The sequence below is a fragment of the Strigops habroptila genome, chromosome 10, assembly GCF_004027225.2.
Source record: "Strigops habroptila isolate Jane chromosome 10, bStrHab1.2.pri, whole genome shotgun sequence".
In the NCBI taxonomy this organism is placed as follows: domain Eukaryota; kingdom Metazoa; phylum Chordata; class Aves; order Psittaciformes; family Psittacidae; genus Strigops; species Strigops habroptila.
The window spans coordinates 36266852-36288677 of NC_046359.1; the positions used below are offsets into that span (position 1 = coordinate 36266852).

General features: G+C 42.3%; 1 protein-coding gene across 2 annotated transcripts in view; it reads right to left on the reverse strand.

Moving 5' to 3' along the window:
- The window catches only part of DISP1 (dispatched RND transporter family member 1), an 87695-nt gene extending 66424 nt beyond the window's left edge, over positions 1-21271 (reverse strand). Inside the window, exon 1 of one of the 2 annotated variants that reach the window (XM_030500255.1) lies at positions 21146-21271. The gene's annotated coding sequence lies outside the window, so the exon portion shown is untranslated. Of the gene's footprint in view, positions 1-21091 lie in introns of both variants that reach the window. The other variant, XM_030500254.1, reaches the window with a different exon arrangement.
- Between the last annotated feature and the right edge of the window lie 555 nt (positions 21272-21826).

Consider the following 21826-nt stretch of genomic DNA (forward strand, 5'->3'; position numbering starts at 1 on the left):
GACAAAATACCTGAGTCTTCAAAGAAAAGCATGACTGCTCAAGATGGACAACTCTATGGGGAACGTTTTCCGTAGAAGTTATTTAAGCCTTAAGTTCATAACTGTTTCAGGGGCTTTTATCATTCGAGTGAAGTTTCACATTTGGAGCCCATGATGTATTTGTAAGCTAAGTTTCAGCTATGGCACAGGCCCTGTCTTTACAACATCAATTCTGCAGCCATATAGCCAAATTTTCTGATTTCCAAACAAACTGTGCCTCTTGAATCCATCTCATACTTCCAAGAACTGCGATTTTTTGCATTACCATGATCACGGGAAGCAGGAAAGCACATACATGCAAGTTTTATGCCATGTTCCATCACGTAAAAAACCCATACGTTTTCCATTTCTCCAGAGAAACCCTGCCAGTATCTTCACTCACACAGCTGTGGTTTGCCTTTCGTCAAAGGAAAAAAGGTTTAATGCTGAATTTCAACTAAGTGTTCCTGCAGTCACCTCCAGACTTCAGTCCATTACTTATCCAAGTAACAAAGCAAACAGAAGAAGGAAAAAACACAAACAAGAAGCCAAATCAACAATTCCAGGAATCACAGGGAAATTACTTTGCTTCCAAGGACATGATCAATGTTTAAGTTAAGCCCTGATATAATGGCACACTCTCCCCTACTGCAAGACCTCATCCTCCACGGCTTCTACCCAACTTCCATCCCACCCAAGGACATCCAATAGGTTTTCACCTCTGCAGGAGGGTGCACATACATTTGCATTGTATTTTAAATCACTTAATTGTTCTACCTGCTTTGTGACAGAGACAGAGCAGATATGACAATCATTAAAAGAAAAATAATAATGAAAAGATTCAGTAAAAAGAATAATATGCTTCCTTGCCTTTTAAATGTAATTAATTCAACTATTCTGCTTCCAGTTCTTTAGAGATACTAATAGCTCATTTGATCAGCTCTTATTTAGAGAGTCAATTACTGTACTGGTAAAATGCATCTTTAATGCAAACTGCTACCCGAGACATCGTCATTGTTGTTCTCAATTGATTCCTCAGGTCCTTCTCTCAAAGGAAAGTTCTTGTCAGTGTCGCAGCATCTTTCTCTAAAGCTCCTGCTTTTATTCTTCTCTGCCAGCATCCAAGAAACCAATTCCCAATCACAGAATTTCCATCCAACCTCCATCCTAACTCTCCCTAGGAAAACAACACTCTTGTCATTCTGACTATAACACTTCCCCTGAAGGCAAGGGGGGAGGAGAGGAACATCTGTATCAAAAGACACTGAAGCTGCTGAAATCACATACATTGCAAAGAAAAGGAGTGCACTGTACTATATGGAGAGTAACTGCACAGAGAAGTTAGTCAGAATTGGGAATTTCAGCCCTCATTGTCTCAAAGAGTTAAGTCTCACACATTCACCAGACTTGCATGTTATGTTCCCACCTTATATTGTTTCCCCCTCAGCTGCCTGCTTCTTACGTGTTTGCATACAGCACCTTCAATTGCTTCCCCACACCTCCTGCCCTATGAGCAAGATGCAGCTGGATGAAGCCACCAAGCACTTGGCATGTGGAAATCACAAAGCAGGGGGAAGAGAGCAAAGCCTTGTTACAGCCACATGTTGCTCTTACTGGAGCTCCACGCTCAGGAGTCTCATTAGAAAGAATACTGTTCCCAGTTGCAACCTAACAGTGGAGAGAAATAGAAGTAAAGCAAGTTGTCTGCTCATGACAAGAGAACACTCAATAAAAATCTAAATTGGGTACCTTGATATCTTTGAAATCAATGAGCCTTTAGGAATTCACTGCCACATGATGCTAAACAGGGAATACAGTAAGATTTAGTGCACTGCAAATTTTTATGGTTGACAAGAACATTTGGCTGCTCGTAATATTAACACCAATGGAAAGACTATTGGAAGAGAGAGAAAAATCTAACTTTTAAGACACTAAGCTTCTCATGTCTCTGGCTCAAACCATAATAACTTCACCCTCTCTAAGGTGGTAAGATTGATTCCTTATGATAAGATCCTTGCCCCATCAGCTCTAGTACACTTCAACCCCTTAACTCAGCTGCTTCTACTGGCAAAGACCACAGAAACATATTCTGACTCAAAGGTAGACCTGACACATGCCAGGGCTGGTGCAGAGACGAGGCTATCACACTGGCTTAGCTGTAGTGTGCAACTTCACCCCCAGCACAGGAAGCGTTTAGCTGCTTGCTGAAGCATTTGTCTTCATACTGTCTTTGAAAATGACTAGCACTGACTAGGTCCTCAATGATGCCAACAGCTAAACTTATCCATGATGAGCCATTAAGCTGAGGCTGCCCCAGGAAACAGGTTCTCCTACCTACCTACCACAGCACTTTCCACAGACCCTGAAGCTTCTGGCAGAGGCTGACGTGAGATGACACAGTAAGCAGCCAGACTACAAGTCAGATGTAACAGAGCCATTTCTATACTTTTTAAATGTCTTCTTTATTGACAACCGATCTTATTTTCTGGTGCTACTTCTCCCTAGACATCATAGAATGGTTTGGGTTGGGAGGTACTTAAAGCTCCTCTAGTTCCAATCCCCTGCCATGGGCAGGGACACCTTCCACTAGAGCAGGTTGCTCCAAGCCCCTGTGTCCAACCTGGCCTTGAACACTGCCAGGGATGGGGCAGCCACAGCTTCTCTGGGCACCCTGTGCCAGGGCCTCAGCACCCTCACAGGGAAGAACTTCTTCCTAATGTCTAATCTCATCTCCCCTCCGTCAGTTTAAAACCATTCCCCCTTGTCCTGTCCCTACAGGCCCTTGTCAGAAGTCCCTCTCCAAATCTCTTGTTGGCCCCTTTAGGCACTGGAGCTGCTTTAAGGCCTCCCCTTAAGGAGCTTTCTCTTCTCCAGGCTGACCCAGCCCAGCTCTCTCAGCCTGGCTCCAGAGCAGAGCTGCTCCAGCCCTCGCAGCACGTTCATGGCCTCCTCTAGACTTGCTTGAGCAGGTCCACATTCCTCTTGCGTTGGGAGCCCCAGAGCTGAACACATATCCCATATACTTTCTTTATTCTTCCTAAACTTGCCTTTTCTCCGGCTTTTTAATGGTGCACTCTCTTTCTTCCTGCTTATTCTGTTCTTCTAGACTTGCAAGGCCATTGTTCCAGCATTCTGACAGGCTTTGTTCAATTAAGGACTTGACTTCTTTTAGCCTGCTCACTACTATTAATTCTTAGTCCTCTGCCATCTCTATCTCATCTCTACTCAAACTACCAGAATATTAAATCAAAGTAGTGAATAAATTGGTACAGCAAAGGGGTACTGGACAGCTCTGTCCTTACTAATAAGCCTTCTCATGCCCTGGGCTGAGATCTGATGGTTCTTTTCATGCTAGTATCAGCACCAATTTAATCTGTATTTTCAGTATCAAGATTATAGTGCTACCAACACACAATTAGTACTACCAAAACTCTTCAGCTCAAGCAGGGCATCTGCAGCTTAACCAAGGAGACAGTACAAATCTTCATCTCTATTATGATCTTGTGGTCAGGTAACTATTACACAGCCTAGCAAAAAGAACTTAAATATACTATTGGATTCCTAACCTGTAGCTAAAGGTACCAAAGTAAAGATGCATCTGCAGCTATCTACTTCTTTTGCTAGAAGGGCTAGTTTTCCTTAGCCTAAATCCCTATCAGTTTCTAATAGCCCAAATGAAGTAATCTGGCCTTTTTCCAGTTGCCACTTAACCCCAAATCACTTATAACGGAGAAAAAAGTCAAAATACAGACACCTAAACCAATGATTACTCTGATAAACACCACTATTGGCACTCTGTGCACCCAGGCCAAGCGGCAACCACAAGAATCCAGTTTGGACAAGATGAAGACCTGGGATATCCAGCCCTTGACTCCCCAACTGACCCTTGGTCTCCCAGAAGGTTTCAACAACTTCAGCAGGTTTTCCATGAGACGTTATTGTGACTCCAGTGCAATGCAGAATAAGCATTCCTCATCTTATAGCACTTCACCAGCCTCCAGCTTCACCCATGAATGTAAAGCTATGGATTGATAGGTTTTTTGTCAAAGACCAAGTCCAGGTGCTAGTTTTTATCAGGTTCCACTGCCAGCATCTCCCAAGACCAACTCAAATATTTCCCCGAAAAGTATTTTTAAAATGAGACCTTTAAAGCAACATGTAAGTTCCTTCCCTTAGAAGCAGCATCACTTTTTGTGCCACTTTAAGATACTAAAAAACCCATCTAAAAAAGCACACTGATTCCGTGAGTGGTTGATTCTTTACTAATGCAGGTTTTAAAGCTCAAAACTGTATAACTGAAACAGCTCTTTAACAAAGCAGCAAACTGTAGCCCAGCATGAACAGATAATCTGATTTCACTGTAACTACCTTCCACTGCTGCTCCCCTCTCAAAGCTTTCCCCTTTCGTAACACTCTAGAAACCCAAGGTCTTGCTTTGCAACAGCCCCGAAAGCCTGGCCTATGGCCAACTTGCAACTGATACTACAGTTTAAATACCTTCCCAGCAAAGTTGCACAAACTTCAAAATACTCTGGGATCAGTCATTAAAATGTTTTTGTTTCAGTTACAGCACTAATGAAAACCAAATGTCTACATTTATTTTAGTTAGCTTAATGGTCTGGGGACTTAAACTTAAGAGAAAGGTCTGAACCAAACCTCACTTACCCAACCAACCAGATTGGCAGTACGACATTGTGCAGAGATAGGGGTAATACTTTAAAGGGATTTCATTATATGAGTGTTTCGGCCACAGATTCAATTAGAGAGGCCCAATTAATTGCCTCAATTTGATCGTTCTTCTCCAAAGTCCTCAATTACAGTGCACCCAAACCTATGCACTTTTAGCTGCAAGTTTACAAGGTGCAGTTTGCAAACAGATTCAAAACGCAGAATTAATGCTCCACTACAGGATCAGCTACTGCAAACTGAATGGTTTTACTACCCAGATGAGATACACAATAGCAGATCCTGCCTGAAGTTTAAGCCTTCCCAAAGTGTCTGCTTGCAAAAGATTTCACTGTGTTATGCAAGTGTATCTCTCGGTTAATACACATGCCACATTCGGTGAACATAGGAATATTCTGGGTGGGAACTGCAGCATACTAAATGACATGCTTCGTACAAAGCTGTCTTTCAGCTAAGAGTCACGACATTCTGCTGCTGGTTTAATCCATACCATCTACAATTAAGCCAGCAAATTCTATGCTGGTTTTGTACAGGCTTAGCAAACTATAAGGAACTGATGTTTCAGCAACATTTTACCCCTAAATTCATTTTAGAATGCTTTGTGCATACTTCTCCACAGCAAAGACTATCAAAGTTCTCCTAAAACACAACACAAGCTGACACAAATATCTACGCTTTCAATGAAACATTATTGCCCATGGTCTGCATCTCAAGGTATTTGGGGTATGCACCACCTGTTTCCAACCAGCATTCACACTGTTCAACCACACCATTCACGGCAGCTGGTAAAAAGTCTAAAATATCAGGGAAAAGAAATAAAAGCTTAACAACAGCTCTGTAGGACTGAGGCAAGCCAGAATCTCTTGCTAAATAGGAGTCATAATACATCCAATCCTCTAATAATGTGTATTTGCACTCCTCAGCATTCCCTTCAAGAACATTATAACTCAAAAGTATACCAGTTTCTGTCTGAAAGAATGCCAGCATCTGTTACAAGTATTCCTAGGACTGGAGAGCACGCTCTGTGCACTCCCAGACTTGTACACACTCCAGAAATCCCTAGCAAAGGCTTCCCAAGTACTCATCCCAACATGTATATTCATACAATTTAGCCAGGAACGTATAAAATGGAGAAATAACCTGCTTGAGAGGTAATACCAAGCATACACAAATGCCAACTGAAAAAGAAAAGTTGAGATTCAGTCACTTAAAATGGCTTATTCCCCAAAATATTTAAAAGCCGATATATAGCAAGAAATTCAAGGTGATAGAACATTGATCACCCAGGGAGCAGGCTTTATACCAGCAATTCTAAACACATTGCCACTTTATTTGAAAGTGCCAAGTTTGCTTATGAGCACTGACATTCCTGCCATGCTTTCAAAAGTACGTAAACCTCTCCCTGTGTAGAAATCCTTCTTCCCAGCATCTCAAGACATAGAAAAGAGTAAATTTTCATATCCTTATTTCAGAGTTTCACAAAAACATCACGTTTACAGTAATTCAATTAATTTTGCTATTTCAGAGGTTCCTTTTCCAGAAATTAGAAGGGCATTCTAGTACTAAGTAGCTGATGTTTTTTTCTGTTAATCCCGAAAGGAGGAGAAAGGAAGAACACAGGAAAAAGGGATACTTCAAACTACTACACTGAAGTTTCACAAAAAAAACACACAACATAAAAGTATCCAAGGCCTTAGGTCTCTGCCTTGGTCACGACTTTGAGGTTTATAGAAGACTGGCATCACATCAAGAGCACCAGAAGCAAAGAACTCTAAGTTTCAGCTAAGCTATCTTTAAAAGTAACAGCCAGCATTGATTAAGTAGTTCAGCTGTTCAAATGTGAATGAAGAAACATGGTAAGAATAACTTCTTATTCCTCTTTCTTTTGTAAATCCAACCATCTGCTCTCCACCACTTTAAGAAAGAGTCAAGACACCATGTTTATCCCCGTAAGAGAAAGAGCTATATAAGAGAGCAAAGACTGAGTGGGATGAGTTCAACCACACCCTTCAAGAAACTAACTATAAAAATACCATTTCTCAGTCTGAATTTTCTCCAACCTGGCAGCCTTACAGAACAGTCACATACATAGCTCTGGCCAGCAAAGGGATCCTCTTTTGACATTTCAAAGACACAAGAATGCCTTCACTTATTAAACTGAGCCTACCTACCCATTTTAATTCATCTCAGGCATCCAGCACAGGAGATTAATAAAGAGCCTGTGGCTCAAACAAGCAATACCGCCAGAGATCAAGAATAACAAAGCTCTGCAACAACACTGGAAAGAAGTTCCTTTTATCACGTGCTGTTTGCACAAAGCAGCATAGAAGTGTAAATTGTGAGCTCTCAAAAGACTCCCACATCCCATCTGCACACAAGGAGAACTTCTAAGTTTCAAACCTAACCTATGGTTTGAGACAAACTCCTCAGAAGTGAATCCACTAAACAGTAATCCACGTTCTTTCCTCTCTCAAAGGAAAAGAATCGCATCAAAAGCAGATTATGGAGAAACAACATTACTGAAGAATTAAGTTTCATAAATCAGAATATTAAGACTGATTTTTATAGCTCACAGAACAAGCTAAACAACAGGTGGCTGCTCAACTTCCTTCATATCAACACACTCAAAAGGAGCAGTCCCTTGAATAAGGACTTTTGGAATAAGGGAACAACATTCTGAGGTGTTTCATCCACACGCCCCTTTCCCTTTCTTCCCCCATTCCCGAGTGCATCTGACACAATTTCTCACTCTGCATTAAGGGTTAATCCAAAAACATTTAATAGGGATTGCTCCATGAATATTTAGGATCTTAATGTCAGTCTTGGAAGCTAGCTGTTGAGTCAGGCCAAGAAGATTGATGGAAAATGAGGTAATCCAGCAGATGTATATAGCGCTTTGGGCTTCCTTCCCCGTCACGAACACAAGTGACTTTTCTGCCTAAAGCAGAATTTCCAAGTATGGAAAACAGACATATGGGATGATCAGAAAAAATACAAAGTGGCTTTTACCTAGAAACCTACTTGGAAAGTAGGTTTGAACTGCCATAAAAGCAGCCCAACCCAAGAGCATTTGGTCACTGGTGATGACCAGCAGGGTTTGGTATTGTTAAAACAACCCCTGGCATAGTGAAATAAGCACAGACTGCAAAAGGCATTCAGCCCTGAGCACTGGGATTTTATACCATCCTGCTCAATGTGTGGTATATGGGCTATACTGGAGCCAGCAAGGGGAGCCATACCATATCACGCCTCAAAACCCAAAGCTAGAAATCTGTGTTTCTCAGTGATTCCAGTGAGGATTCTCACAACTCCATTTAATCCCAGACAAGTGATAGTAGCCTCTTCAAATCCACGCCTGCTTTCTTCCCAAAGACATTGAACTTGTGTCAAGGACTAGATTAAAGCTTGCCTCGCTATTCTGCAAGATAAAGGTTCTCTCCCTGACACACACTCATGACTGGATGTTTGGCTATGAAGAACTACCCTAACTAAACTCTATCTCCAAACAGGTTCAGCAAGTACAGAATGTGCATTTCACATTCCAAATGGAAACGAAGATGTTTAATGGTGCTGGCTGCTAAGTGGTATTTATCTTCCATGAATCCCTCGAGATATTTTGCACTAGATCTAGAAAAGCAATGAAAGAGTTCTTCTATTAAACAGGCATAGTTTGTAACACATCTGTGGCTGTACCTGTCATGTCACAAAGAGACCTCTCTGGTTATTGCTATGGATACCAAACCCATAGAACTTGGAACATCTAACACAGAACATCTTGTCAACCTCCATTTGGAAACTCAGTTTGGATGTACCACACTAAAATTAGCACACTATTTACACATTTGAAAATACAGAAGAAATTCCCGTGTAGAGACATCTCAGGTTTGCGAAACACAAGGTATAAGACTATCACACTCCTGTCAAAATACCTTTAATAAACTTTACATGTAAGACCTTTAAAACAAGGTTGACAGTAGAGTTAATATGGGAAGTGACTGGTTCACAGCACTGTGCTACACAGAAGACATTCACAAAGAAGATCATGCCCAGGTGTCCTTCCCGCTCAAGAAACCTGCCTTTGATTATGAAGTGGGAGGGGACAGAGCCATTGTGGCTGTGGAGTTCTAGGATTAAGTTTATCTCAGCATGTACATCAGGCTTGGTTTTACCAAGAAAACTGCTGCTAATCGTTTCTTTTGCCCCATTAAAAGTGCTCATCTCTTTTTTATAGAGCTGTTTCTTTTAATAGGCATTTTCCTTCCATACTCATCTTTCACTTTCCACGCGAGGATATTCACCTTTTCATTCTTTTTCATTATGGTGCCTCTTGACTTTTGGCTTATTTGACCAAAAAACTTACCATGTGTCCTGCAGCAGTTGTTTGCTTTGTCCATTAGGACTGCACAGTTTAGAGTAAGACAGATAGGGTTCATTTTCTTCAGCTGTCAAACACGCCTGCTCATGCTCCTCCCAATGTGCCCTGGGAAAGGAGCAAGTTAATGTTTGACTTTTTGCTTTAATTGTATACTTTTTCTAGTGGTTACTTAACAGCAGGGTCAGGTGTGCTGTGCAGATAGTTCACATGGGCTTGAAAGTCAGCAGTCCCTATTTCTGAATTAAGATTTGAGAGGTTACATATTCATCTTTGTAATCCTTATATTGGAAGAGGAGAAAAGTAAATGAGTAGTTAGAAAGGAGCAAAGCAGATGGTTCAGAAGGCAGAGAATTGGCAGAAACATGCTTCAAGTGTTGTTTTCATGTAAGTAATCTCTCTTGGGCACTTGATCGATGCATGCAGGAGTTTTATGGTTTAATTTCCTTGTTACGACAGCTCTTAGCCAGATAAAATTCACCATCCCCCTTTCCCCAGCTCATGAGAAGTCAAGGACCTCTCCTTGCTTCATGAAGGTGCATGAAACGTAGCAGATTTTGCAGTGGCAATGCTGCATTCCTCAGTTCCTGGGTGCTGCAATAATGCATGTACCTTGTCTACCTATTTGAATGCTGGTTGACAGCACTCCAAAGTACTGCAGGGCACACAAAATCAGCAGGGACATTTGAATGCAGAGGAGAAAAACCCCAGCAACCTGAACAACCAACAAGCTCGTGTAAAGATACACACGTGAGCATCTCTGCATTAATTCATTCCAAAGTGACCTTAATCCATTTTGAAAGCAGAATTTACATCCACTGGCCAGTTAACTCCCAATGAGAACAGCATCATTTAGATGCAGAACATTCATTTGAACATAGCTGGTATGAACCTTCTCTACCTCATTCCTCCGTAAACAAACATTACGAACCTGACATATCTATGGCAACTTGTGCTGTGGAAACGAGAATTCAACATAACCTTTTCAAAAATGATGCCAGTTCTTTCACCAAGAATTCACTGAAAGAACTATAAACCCTGTGGGGTGACACTGGAATAATAAATTTCAATGCAAACGTCAGTGGAGGCCTCGCTTCAAACCCACACCTGCAGGAAGCAGCCTGCAGGGATTTCAGGCTGATGCTCCCTGTTTGAAAAAGGTATTTCATTGCCCTAAAGACACCCCAAACCCTCTCACTCTTCAACACTGCTGGTTTGCGGAACCAGAAGGACATCGCACTAGCATGGCCCCCAGCCTCTTAAAGAAGCTTCACAGAAATCCATCTGCTAGTTGTGTTGCTATAACAATGCTAAAAGTCAAATCCGTTTACACTCATTTAGAGAGCCTACATAGTAAACAGAACTGGGATTCCAACAGAATTCAACCTCTGCAAGCTTTCTGAATCCTTATAAATCATGAGCAGAGCCAAACAACTACACCATCCATCTGAAGTCTTTGAGGAAGGAGCTATCTTTGGTAGTAGCGGGGAAGAAAAACAGGCAAAAGAAGAAAACAAGAGGCTGCATTTTCCATATATACAGACCAGGGAAAATATCACAGCCAATTCTACTGTGATCAGTATTTTTAACCTGCCAACATTTTAAATGGTTGTTCTTCAACCTGAACATACTGTAGAAGTAGTCAAACACAAGCTAAAAATCCACGAATGAAAACCTCGGGCTTATGTACTAACTTTTAATGCAGAGAGATACATATCTGAGGGGTTTCATCTCTGCAGCTAAAGACAAAAATTCCTCCTTAGAGCATTACATTCTGTGTGTGGAAAAAGAGGGCCAGGAATTCAACATGACCTTCAGCAAATCATTAATTCAACATCATATCTAAAATTAAGATGCTGGCAGTTCCGTCTCCCAGGCCCAAATTCCTGCTACCAGACTACACTGCTGCTTCCTCATGCATCTTAATCACCAGGTTTAAGAGCCTGCAAGATAAAGGCTGGTATCTGCTAATGAGGGAATGTTTGATTTTATATCTTCATTCTAACTTGGAGTAATGAGCAAAGCAGTGTGAAATCTCAGAATCTGATCTGAAACTTACCGTGGGTTTGAAGAATTCAATTTCTCCCTTGTCCCCAAAGCAATTTAAATGAAGCTGTGGAAGAAAGATGATGCCGGATTTGCAGCCGCCAGTATACACTCAGTGTATATCAACTGGAAGGTATTTACAGTCGTGAAATGAAAGTGAGCCAGAAGGTATATAAAAGTATTTCTCCCTTCTCCACTGCAATATTACTTCCCTTTGAAGAGCAGGGAGTGGAAATGAGTACAGATGTGCAATTTTGATAGCGAGACCCATTAGCACAAAATGAGAAGGTGATTAACATAGGCCCAATGCTATTAACCACTTTGATACCTTTTTAATTTGTATGCCCCTGCTTTCTACAAACCCTTCTAGGACTTTCTAATACTATAATGGTTGGAAAGGAGCTCCATAAATCAGCTAATACTGCCTCTCAGGACTGGGGGAGAAAAGCAGTCTAGACACAGTTAATCTGTGCCTTGCATGGCATTCTAAAACTGGAAATACCAGAGTCTTCCCAAGCAATCTGTTCCAGTGGTTCACAGTTTTTCTCCAGTGCTCATTTACACCATCTTTGTTGCAGTTTAAGCACGTTACCAGTGATTCTATCAGAGTGGCTAGAGCTAAAAACTCTTCTTTATCTGTCACCTGAAGCCAACACTTCTTTCTCTCTGTAGTCTTCTGCTCTTTAAGGGAAAAAGTTCTATATCTTTCTGTGAATAATCACTTTCCTCTGGACTTTACTTTCCTCTGGACAATCTCAAAGTACTTGCAGCAATTCCTATCTTGGTACCATCTGCTGCTAATATTGCATAGCCTTAACGTTTCACTTGAGTTGAAATTAGTGACAGAACCCTGGGGAGACCATTCAGACCGGACATCCTCTGATCTGACAGTGATCCACAGAGGTGTTTAAGGTTTTTCCACCAACTTCATAGTGTTTAGAGGAGTATTTCCTTGCTTTTCATACAGAAAAAAGTCATTATAATAGCTCATTAAATTAAGAGCCTACTCATTCCTCCCAAATAAGACTGGGTATCATGTCATGAAAAGAGATTTGACTGCTTGTGAATTTCGTTTTGAGAAAACCCGCATTTATGTTTATTTAACACCTTTGTACTCAAAGAGCTTACGAACAGTTTGTATTTGTTGCAAGGTTTTTGCACATGGTCTCCAGTTCTCTAGCGGTTCTTTTCCACCTGCCCCGTTAGATTCAGGTACTGGTTTGGCTTCTTCCCCTTTTTAAGAGCTTTATCTATCTACAAAAACTGATAACAGTTCTGAGACAAGAAACCAGGTAAAGCAAAATAACCTGCTTCTCAAATTAGTGTTCTTCATTATTTTCCTCATCTAAGGAAAGCTCCTACCCTTCTTTTTCTGGGGTCAGGTATAATTGCAGCTTATCCTGCAGTAAAGATAAATCTGAAGCAACAAGTGCTCTCAACAGTTTTCTCAGCACTGTGTTACATTTTACTCAGTAGCAAGCCAACCCCTTACTCTTCTTATCACCATATATAAACTCTACTAGAAGTCCAGTATCTTAATTGTAGGAAGCATAAAGAGATGCCTTTAGTATCAAACGTGCATGAACAGATAGAGGAAGAGCTGGCCCTGTAGAAAAACCTCTCCAGACAGAAACACGCTAATGTGAAGAGCTTGTTGTACAGTATTAACACCTTTGTATCCTGCATTGCTACTATTTAACCATATTTGCTTTTCAATCTTTATTCTACAGTTGTTTAACATAACTTTGTCTCAGCGTGAGAACTCTCAGCCTGCTCTTAACCAAATTTACAGGAAGAAATCCATCCCTTAATCAAAGTGTGAAGCCAGGAATTGCAAGTATTTTTCTGAGAAAAGGTTTATCCAAATCTTTTCCCAAAAGGTTGCAACCAAATGATTTCTTCAAGTATTTTCACCACTCAGCTCTTTTATTAGTTGTCTGCACCCTATTTTACTCAACACCCACATTCAACAGTCCAGTTTGGGAAACTTGGGAAACAACGCCTTCTGTTCCAGATGGAAATGATCTGATTACCAAATACCCCATTAGTGCTAAGGGAGGTCTCCTGCCTCCTGTTCTGGTTGAGTTGCACCAATCATGCCAGTGTACATCTGCCCATCTCTGGAGCTCATTCAGCTTGCTAACCAGAAAGCTCGCCTAAGCAAGTAGTTTTCTGCTGGTATAGCATATTGTGTAGTCTTATGCCATGAACACATAAGCAGAAAGCAAGACCACGTTCCTGCGTTTGCACTGCTGTGGTATTAAGTGATGATTCCTATTTCCCAACTAGTGCTGTCACCCCCATCTAGAACATCACCCAAAGTAAGAGCACAACTACTGCACGTGGCAGGCACATCTATACCTAAAACTACTTGATACCATTAATCACAGACCAGCCTCTCAGGAAGCTGGTCTATAAAAGTCTAAATTGTTTTGGCCCACGTTTTATTACACTAAATAGTAAATGACAGAAGATGACCCAGAAGCAGCTCACGGATAAAAGATAACTCCATCTTATGAAGAACTACCAAATATTTACTTTGTTCAATCTTTTCACTTACTGCATTTCTGTTCCCTTCTCTCCCCCAGTCACTCTGCTTAGAGCTGTAACACAATGGAGAAAATTCCTAACACAAGTACGAATACAAGTTTCCAGTAAAGGCAAAAAAGATACCGCAGAACATCCTCTTAACAGGGTTGACAAAGGAGCTGGCATTAAGCCCTGAAGAGCAAAACAGTATAATCATTTTGGGATATCATTCAGATCCACTGTTACCAGTTTACTTATCTTGGAACCTCTGATACTAAGGCAGTGACCACCAGACCCTGCCCTGCAACTGACAGGGCAATACTGAAAGGTCTGGTAGACAAGAGAGAGCTCTGTTAATGACTGTTGGATCTCAAAAGCAGGAAGAAGCCTCAATGTCTCATAATCCCATTATTACAGCTTCAGTTTGTGGGTTTGACAGATTTAGCAGCTGCAGTTCTAAATGCAGCAAGGAATTCTGAACAGTATTCAAATTGGCTTTGGGGTTAGAGGAGAAGATGCCAATTTAAGAAAAACACAAAAACATGTTTGGCACAAGCAAAGAGATGCTTGTTTCTCCTGCCTATATAGTAAATAAATAAATAGAAATTCTTATACTTCTGAAAGTCAGTAACTTCTTTACTGTATATCTTATTGGTAAAGCCATGGCAAAGACCAGAGCTTTGCAAAGATTTTGAAAAGCTAAGAAGAGAGGGATAAGCCTCCCCTAATCCATCCACCATCACACATCAGTTATCAAAATCTATTTGCGAAAGAAATCATATGAAAACCTCTCCATTTCCCCAGAAAGCTGTTTGGGTTGTGGAACTCAACCATATCCAAGGCAATAACAAACAGCCATGTGACCCTCTCGTGGAAAGGCCATGGAAAGAAAATAAATCTGTCTGGAGTTTGTGTTGGCCAAGGCAAATCAATATACTTAGTCATAACTCACCAGCACCACTTACAAAGCAAGTAATTGTTTTCGCCACTAATGCCATCTCTACCAGTTTTTAACAGAGAACAAGTTGCCAAAGCACTGAGTTTGCAGCGGATCTTAAACTGGCTTCGTTTGACATCAGACGAAGCAGAGAAAAACAGTTTATTGATGCAACAGTTAGCAGCTACACGGTAAGAAAAAGCCAGTTACGGTTCACAACACTGCTTTCTTCAGCTGTCTCCATGTATAAACATTATTATCCAATGACACATTTACAAATACTACACTCCAAAACCCTTGATGCAAGTCTTTTTCATGTTGTAAAGTTTCACTGACAAAGAAAATACATGCCAACTAATTCAGACCCCCAAAATTCCTACAACTATTCAGGATATTAGACTTTATCGTCTCAGAAGTGAGTTCTAAACTATGTTAATGATCTTATTTTTAGTTTTAATAACGATTTGGGGTTTAATTCCATAATGTTTTTATAAAGCTATCAGCACGACATACATTTCACATGATTTAACTTCAAAGGGATCAGATTAAGTTACTGAATTCTTGCAATACCTACTCTAGTTTTTTTATGGTATTAAAGAAGCTATCAACAATAAGTGAGAACATATGTTTAAGAGTAGGGTAAAGTTTATTCCAAGAGGCAAAAATTCCCTTCAGCTTTATGGAATTATTTTGAACAGCATACGTATTAAAGAAAATATTTCAGCTTACTTACATATTCAAACTCTGTGGCACAGCACTCTGGAATTTTCTAAGCCCAAAACATCATAACTGCAGCAACCTTTAATTAATGACTTCGTTCTCAAAATCCCCCTCTTCCTTCCTCCCACCAAAAGACATCTCCACATCACCCAGTGTTTTATGCAACTTCAACAACTGCTGCCCAACAAGGGGGTTTCAATATTCAATAGTTTTACCTTTAGAAATGGATCCTCTCGGCTCTGTTACTGAGCATACTAAACTATCTGTTTACTTTCAGCAAACACAAAGGGCAGAAATAACCTAAGAAGGTCTTTTAAGTTCACATCAAGGCTAGAAGACTCTTCAGTCCAAGTCTCTAGGTATCAAGCACCTACCACGTGCTTATTACAACTAATAGGAAAGTTCAAAACTCTGAAGATCACAAATGAGGCCTTGCACAGAAAAGAAACCAAGCTCCCAGTCCCTCAGCTTTAATTCCAGCACTACCCTGGAGCACAAGGGTAACCTGAGCTGTATCATTCCACTCGCATTCCAGGTAGAATGGATTTTGTGTTTACAAAATGTGTCTTCTCCAACCTCGCTACTGATGGTCCATCCTGGGTATAAATGTTTAATCGCAGACAAATGCTTCCTGAACACATATCAATGGCAAATGCATCTTCCCTAAGCTAAAACATAGAAAAATCCTTATGTAACACATACAATTAAATATGCCATTGTAAAAAGAAGCCTTAAAAGAGATGTGCCTTGAAAGAACCAATTTAAGTTAGTCATTTTAATGTCAGACAGGTCTAAGTCACAGGCAGATGATGATGCTTATTCAAACCTGAACCAATTCTCATCCACACTCTCGTCGAGCACTGTGGAAAACAGCAAATGTGATACTTCACAAAAGCAAGCCACAAGCACGGTATTAGCTGTGGTAATAAACCTTCCTGCCTTTGAGATTTACTCCTTGGTACAGTTCCAACAGGCATGTCTTATCACATGCAAGGATGGCAATGGCATAGAGAAATACCAGGAAGTCTAAAACATGGCTGTTTACAGCCCTTGACCAACCTTGGTTAAATAAAGGCAGAAGATAAGGAATTAAAGCTCTAGGGGAGGCAGAGATTCTTGACAATCCAGGAATAACAATAGTTTAACTTCTAAATGCTATGGCTCTGCACAAGAAAGCACTACTGCTGAGCATGCACGCTTCACCCAGAAACAACAGTGTTTTCAGATGACAAGGGAAATATTTCCTCCTCTTAAAACCAGAGCTATCCCCTTCCCATTTTATCTGTATGTCAAGTTCATTAACAAGGAGAGATTATACAAGACTAAAGCACAGAATCCATCTGCTAATAGTTATGGCTTAATTTAGTCATTTTTATTAATTTGTGCTATGTAGTACAAGACTTATGTTATACTATAGACAGCCCAAGAGTGTTTTTATCATGCTGCATTTGTCTGTTTCTACAAAACCAACAATGCTACAGATTAAGATACACAGCAAGACCTTTCTTCAGAGACTTGAATACAGAAAGCCAGCGTTATTTCAAGTCATACGTTGACTATACCAAGCCACCAGAAAGCAAGTTTTTCACCTCTACCACATAGGATAAAGATGAGAGAAGGAATAAGAACAGGGAGTGCTTGAAAGTGTGTTTAATTCACAGCTTCTGTAAGCTAAGCAGCCTGTGACCACCACTCCGGGTTCTGCACCACTGAGGACATCCAGCATGGCACCTTACCATGTCCCACTTGAGGTTACCTGTACCTCTCATCCTGGGCTACATGCCTTAAGCTGTCTCCATACCACAAGTCCCCCAGTTCCTCACCTCAGCACCCAGATTCTCCCCTCCCAGCGACAGGCTGCACACGCTCCTATTTTCACTTCCATCCAACAAACAAAAACCCAAACACCTTTCACCTTTATAAAACACACACAGCTCAGGGTTTCCCAACCAAGCAATCCTCTCTGTTAATTGAGCTTTCACCAGCTCAGGTGGATTGTGCTCCTTGATGCCCAGAACATTCCTCAAAAGCTCTTGACTTGTTGGATTTACTGTTCCAAAAATTACATGGGGAGGAGGGAATCACTTTTTTGACTACTACAAGCCTCAAAAATCAGAATTCATATGGAAAACTCACGTGACTGTTCTATTAATGCCAAGCCACATGCAACAACAGCATTGGTGTATGACACCTCAAGAAGAGATCCCCTTAAAAGGGTATGTTACTGTAACAGGGGTCTCATTTGTACAGTAAAGCTAAAAAGTATTTTGCTCCCACCAAAACACTCATCTGTTAATAGTTATTTGCACTAAAAACTTCAGGGTCGAACAAGCAATAGTTACAGGTTTTGACTATTCTAGCATTAGCCTCACTGAATGTACGATTTAGAGGCTACGATCTACTCTTACACCAAAATGAAAGCAACCTGCTTTCTTAGGGCAGAAAAGCAACCTGCCTTTTTTTTTTCTCCCCCTTTTAATATCAGGCCATTTTCACACCTTCCCATAGTGTTTAATTTTTGCTGCACTTCACACCAAAGCCCAGCTGACTTGGTAAAAACCGCTCACAGGAAGTCACACTACACTCAGAAATACCATATGGTCGCTGAACAAGAAAATAGCCACAGTTAGCAAAGCAAATGAATGCCATGGATCACTTTCAAGAGAGATAGTTGTAGGCTTGCTAATTATCTGAGGTGCTTATTATGGATTTCAAAGTTTGCAAGTAATTTTATACTTCTATCCAAGCCAGTAAATCAATCATCTCTATTAAAGGCTTAGAGGAAAAGTAAAGCTTATTGCTCAAATCTATGGTCAACATATGAGAAACATTACTATGAAAGCCATTCAAAAAGCCTCCTCATGGGAAAGGGTAACATTATGAGAACTAAGTGTTTTCACATGTTCTTTTACCTTTGTTCTTTTATAGTCTTATTTTTCACCTCTTCTACGGCGAGATTTTTTTGGAGGCTACTAATCTGAATTCCATCTCTTTCTTCTCAAGGCCCCTTGGGACTGCTCTCCCCCATCAATGTCTTTTGTTCCTGCTACAGTAATTCTCCAATCAGTCAAAAATAGTTTCACATGGCATTCTCCAACAGAGTCGGGAATCTGCAGTGGTAGCAGATTTGGAAAGGAGTGAGAAAGAAATAATTTGAAGGGGGGAAACCCCTCTGTTCTCAGCAGTGTTGTAAGCCTGTCCGCTGAAAAATAGAGAACAAGCTTTATCCTGAAGTCATAACTCTCACACATTACTAAGCAAGAGAATACTTCAAATTGAAGCCAAGATACTGCTCTATACACAGGAAAGCCCAGCCACCAACGCTGTTCTTTCCCAGGTTCCATGAAGGCAAACATGCAGCCCTATTTATTGCATTATACAACCCGCCAACAACCTTAACTATGCTACAATGAGTTCAAAAGCAGGGTATAAGAAATTGCAATGATTGGGGCTTTCATTTATTCCCCACATATAGACAATGCCACCCAAAAGGGGAAAAAAATCCCTCCATCCCAAATTATGCTACAAAGTCTCAGATCCTAATGGAGTCTTCCACATTTTGCACCACTACACTATGCGGTCCCAACTTCAGCATCCATCTGCTTCTAACTCACCTACACATTTAAGCTTCTAATCTCACAATAACCAACTGTGTCCTCAACCTAAGCTATTATATTACTACAGGATATTACTCACCTCGCTGTAAAGGAGGAAATAAATCTTTCTGCAGAATTTGATTTTCCTTTCTATTTAATGACTTCAAAAATATCTCATACTACAATCATGGTGTAGTTCAACCATTCTGTGTCTGAGCACTAGAATATTAGTGTCAAAGGCTGTTGTGGTTTGTTACTGCAAGCTTCACATTTAAAGATAATTATTTATACAAAAGAGAGACCCTGGATGTTTGGCTGCCTCTTTAATTTATACCTCAGTTCACTTGTACATTCAGCACAGCAGCATCCCAACAGTAGTCGCAGTTTCTGGGAGCTACTGAAAAACTCAAAAAAGCACAAGTAATTTATTTTACATTCAGAGTAAAATAAATAGAACTTGTCAACGTTATAAACATTGTAACATACTGCGAATGTTTATAAGCATTACTGTTTGAGTCAACAATTCAGTGATTACAAACATAAATATTTGCCACAAGAGTCTATAAAAGCCGCTGTTTTAAGTATTTCTATTTTCCTAATACACATTTCCCCACTACAAACATTGTGACACCCCCTTGTATGTTTCACACTGGATCTTTTCCACCTCCATCACTACAGGCTGTTCGCTTCAGGCTCTTACTCTTTGCTCCATCAAGAAATCCCATCTTCCCCCCAGTCTTTATCTGTCCCAGCTGCTTTCTTGCACCGTTATTCCTGTTCAATTCCACCAGACAAGGCTTTTAAAGCTGAGCACGTTTGGAAGCCCACTGACTATCTGGATGCCTTACCCTAAGTTACAGGTTTGTCTATAGATAGTCTGTAACAAGCTGCTTGCAATTCTGATCAGACCGCTTTTGTTCATTTAAAACACACACATACTACAGGCACACTTTGAGTAACCACAGCTTTTCACCCCTCCCCTGAAAAGAGCTGGCTCTCATTTGCTGACATACAACGTGAACCATCAACCATTGTGCAAAATCCTGTTTTTCACTCTTATCCAGAAGCTGAGAACACAGTCGGAGTGCCCCACTGCCTTCCTCACAGAAGTGTTTTCAATTAAACTTCTAATATCCTCTCCACTTCTACTGGGAAAAAGATGGGAAGAGACCACCAGGTGAGCTATCCTTCACGTGGGGTCTGGAAGCGGGTACAGTGACAACTGTAAGGCTGCAGATGCCATCACTAGTAACACGGTAACTGGTTACTTGCACTGAATCCAGAAACTAAAGGTTTGTGCAGTACTTATCACATACATGCTTGTGGACAGACCTCTGCCTTAATGGTCTCTCCAATACACATCCAGTGCTTGCCACCACCACTGGAAGCAAGGCTCCAGCAGCTACCAGGGTACTGGTTGTGCAGACAGGAGTTACCGTACCTTCATTTGTTGAGACAAAGGGTGCCACAAGTACCACTGCCTGCAAACCTTATGTTCTCACACTCTTTGCTCCTAATAGTTGAACTAGGCAACTACAAGCAGTGCATGTCTGAACAAAGACCAAAAGCCGATGAAAGGCTGGTCGTATTTCAGAACTAAAAAAGTTAGGTGCTTGAATAAACAAAACCAGACCCCAGCTCCCACTAAAATAAACGAAAAAAATCAGAAGTGGAGGTAAAAGAAATAATTCATTTTTACATAACGTTTTAAAACAAAGCTCAGAAGACACAAGGGCATCGCCGGCTGCCCAGTGGTGAGAGGCACCGTGACCGGCCGCACATGTCCGCCCCAACGAGAGCTCTCCCATGCACCGCTGAGGGGACACCGGTCTCCCGCGGGTCCGGACCCTCGGGAGCGCTACCCGAGGCGAGGGGATTTCTCCCCATGCCACAGCCACCTCCTCCCCCGAGCCGCCGGCCCGGGAGGGAGCCGCCTTCCAAACAGAGACCGGCCGGTGGCCCGCCTGCCCTGGGGGGGCTGCAGACGGAGAGGAGACGTCCCGGCGGAGGAGAGGCGGGAGGGCAGCCCGCCGTGCCCAGGGGCCCCGCCGCCGCCGCCCGGCTGCCCGCCGGAGCCGGCTGCGGCGGCCGGTACCGCCCTCCCGCCGCGGGGGCCGCACACCTCCGCGGCGGCAGCGCGGAGAGACCGCCCCGAAGGGCCCGCCCGCCCCGGCGGGCTCCTCTCACCTCACGACCTGGGGCGGGCGTGGAAAGCCGCCTGTCCCGCCCGGCGGTGCGTACCTGGCGGCTGCTGCCGGCGGCGCGGCACCGGAGGCTGCTGCCCGTTGTTGTGGCCCGGGTGGCGGCAGGAAGCGAGCGGCCCCCGCGACGGCGGCGTCTCCACCGTGGCGCAGTTACCATGGGACGGACGCCCTCTCCCTCCGGAAGTCACCGCCGGGAGGGCGGGGAGCGTGGGGCGGGGAGAGGCGCCATCTTGAGTGCGGCGCCCGGCGCCTGCCTTCCGCCATGTTGAGCGTGGCGCGGCTGTAAGGCGCTGCGGGCGGAGCGCTCGCCCTCAGGGCTTGTCCCTGTCAGTCCCCGTCCACCCCGGGGAAGGGTCGGTCCCTGGGCTCTGTCCCAGTGAGCCGCGGAGGGGCTACGAACGGAGGCTGTCTAAAACTGTCCAAAGAACGACAGCCTAAACACATAGTTTCAAAGAGAACGGGGAGGGGGAAAGTCATATCTGGGTTGAAATTAATCTCTTCAGTGTAAGAAAATTACAGTATGGAAAAGTGGAATGAGCGTAACGCTAACCAGTGGAAAATACATTTGTTTTTTATCTGGAGAAATTGAGTAAAGAAACTCAACCTGGCTTGCTCGGCAGCTATGCTGCAGCTTGAGGTGGCTGCAGAGGGTCTGTGGCACCACAGCAGGACAGGGAGCATGGTGGAAGAAGAGGAGCTCAATGGTGGGTCCAGTTTG